This window comes from Pteropus vampyrus, unplaced genomic scaffold (assembly GCF_000151845.1).
Source record: "Pteropus vampyrus isolate Shadow unplaced genomic scaffold, Pvam_2.0 Scaffold371, whole genome shotgun sequence".
In the NCBI taxonomy this organism is placed as follows: Eukaryota; Metazoa; Chordata; class Mammalia; order Chiroptera; family Pteropodidae; genus Pteropus; species Pteropus vampyrus.
The window spans coordinates 316,594-319,171 of NW_011889152.1; the positions used below are offsets into that span (position 1 = coordinate 316,594).

A 2,578-nucleotide genomic window follows, 5' to 3' on the forward strand; every position below is an offset into this window, starting at 1 on the left:
GGAGAGCAGGGCCCGCAGCCTGAGCCAGGAGCTTGGGGTCTCTGGGCTCCCACAGTTAAGTGGGCAAGAGACAGCTGTCGCTCCTGGCCTGGACGGAGGTGAGAGAGCCTGGCAGGACCCGTGGGCGTGAGCACCCTGCGCGATGGGCCTTGCAGTCTAAAGAGCAGTGAGCCCTCCTTTAAACAGAAGCAAAGGGAAGCTGGACGGGGGAGTCAGGGGGAACGGCTGCGGGGTACGGGACGCAGGGTGGGGGGCGCGGGCAGGAAGGATGTGTTTGGACAGCTTGCTCAGGGGTCGTTCCTTCGGTCCTAGTGAGGAACCTGTGGCTGGCGGGTCCCCTGGACCTGCCGGCTCCTAATGAGGACAGCGGCCAGCCGGGCACGGGCCCCGTGTCCTCCACCAACGCGCAGAGCCTGGTTTGCAGCGCACCGGGGGCACGTGTGTCATGGTCGAGGTGGCCCGCGAGCTTCCGCGTTTATCAGTGGTGCTCTCGTTGGGGTGGGAGGCGCCTGGGGAGGGGGCTGAAACGCCTCGCCTCCTGCCCGTGGCTGAAACACGCCAGTGACAAATGTTCTCGTTGGGGCACGTCCCTGCTGCGAGACCACGGGTTGGCACACGTGTGTCCGTCACGTGCGCCACGTGGGAGAAGCAAGGAGGTGTGGCCAGAGCTCGGCCCAGGCCTCGCAGGTCCCCGGGGCGCGACTCCGGCCCCCGCCCCCTTCTGAGCGTTCCGGACAGTTTTCTATAACAAGCCTCGTGACAATCCAGTGACGATCGATGGCCCCATCTCTGTCGGACAAATAACCGGGCGCAAAGGAGCAGCAACGTCGGCCACGCAGCCAGCTGGCCGACACCCGAGCGCCCGCGGGTGGCCTTTCCAGGTACATCTGCGCTTCGAATGAGGGGTTTTGAAATATCAAAAGTGGTCGCTGAACACCGAAATTATAAGAGAATGTAAGCCGACGATGGACGGGTCCTCGGCTCGGGAAGGACGACATACAGTATAAAAGCGACAGAAAGAAATCACTGGGGAAAAGTTCCCATCGGTTTGCGTAGACGTGGAAGACGTCTGCATTTCAAATAGATAACGCAGTGAAAAGGCAAACAACAGATTAGGAAAAACACATACAGCAGCTACAGCGAAGAATTAAGATCTTTGCTATACAAAGAGTTCTTACATATCAATAAGAACGCCGATACCCCAGTAGAAAACTTGGCAACGCGCGTGAACGGACGATTCACAAGATGCACCCCGTGCCTAATAAACACAGGACAGCCTCTTCCAGTAAACGGGTCATCGGAAAACCCTGTTCCCATGACCACATTGGCAAAGATGTGCCCTCTAATGATGCTGGTAGCTTTGGAAGTCCACTGGGTGCTATGTGTCAGGGGGTCCAGTTCACCCTCGCAGGAAAGTGGCCGAGAATCCCCAGAATTATCCTAGGGCAATAGCAAGGAAGCAGACGGTCTATGGATCCAGATTTAGAGTTTATTATTCGAGTAGCCACTCAGTGGGAACCAAACGTCAGGCACTGGCGGCCGGCCGAAGAATGGTTCGTCCACGTGACGTACCCATACGGCCATGAACATGGAGGGCGGATATTTCGCGTTTCTCGGTTTGTTAAGAACGTGGTGTGTTGGTTTTCTGTGGCCGCCAGGAAAAGCCCTACAGACCAGGCAGCTCAAACAGCAGACATGACTGTCTCCGAGTTCCGGAGGCCACACGTCCTAGGGTTGGCGCCTTCTGAGGCCGCGACGGAGGGTCTGTTCCAGGCTCCTCTCCTTGGCTTGCCGACGGCCATCTTCCTGTCCTCATATATAGGTGTCCGTCCCCAGATTTCCTCTTCGTGAAGGACACTGGCCTGATTGGACGAGGGCCCACCCTCGTGGCCTAATTCTAACTCAATGACCTCTGTAAAGACGTGTCTCCAAGGAAGGTCACATTCTGAGGTCCAGGGGGTCAGAACCTGCACACGTGAACTTGGGGAGGGGGGCGGAATACTTCAACCCACGACACATGGGAAATATGAAGTGACTGAAAACAGAGATGATGTAATCCAGTGAGTGGTGTTTCTCATGGTTCGGATTCTAAGAAAGGCGCAGACGATCGAAAACACACAAATGTTTTTGGATTGTGTGAGTTCAGAGCCATGTGGTCTTTTTTATATTTCTGAGTATGTTTCATAATTAAAAAAAAAAAAAAAAAGCTTTAAAAAATAGATCGGAAATTCTGTCTGCTTCCAGTTCGATGGCGACCAGAAGCTGGGAACCGGGCTTAGTGTGGACGAAACGGGTTCGCGAATGAACAAATACACGTGAGCAACGAGAGAGCGTGCCTTTGTAGCTCTGGTTCAGCAGCTGTCCCCCGACTTCCCCAAAGCTCTGCCTCCCGCAGCCATCCGGGTGGGACTGTCATAGCTTCCAGGGAGCCAGGCCAGGCAGGACCCGGAACTCTGCCCAGAGGACAAAGGTCTCCTGTGGCGGGCTCTTCGCTCTTGGAGTGATTTCGGGGCTGCCAAACCTGTTTTTTCGTGTGAGGTTCCGGCTGACGATGTGTGGGAAAGCACCGGCCTGTGAG

General features: G+C 55.9%; 1 protein-coding gene across 3 annotated transcripts in view; it reads left to right on the top strand.

The window, feature by feature from the left end:
* Nucleotides 1-587: 587 nt before the first annotated feature.
* The window catches only part of TBC1D16 (TBC1 domain family member 16), a 78,182-nt gene continuing 76,191 nt past the window's right edge, over nt 588-2,578 (top strand). The window contains exons 1-2 of one of the 3 annotated variants that reach the window (XM_011379716.2): nt 588-715; nt 2,555-2,561. The gene's annotated coding sequence lies outside the window, so the exon portion shown is untranslated. The remainder of the gene's footprint in view (nt 716-2,554; nt 2,562-2,578) is intronic. The other 2 variants (XM_023523018.1, XM_011379713.2) reach the window with 2 other exon arrangements.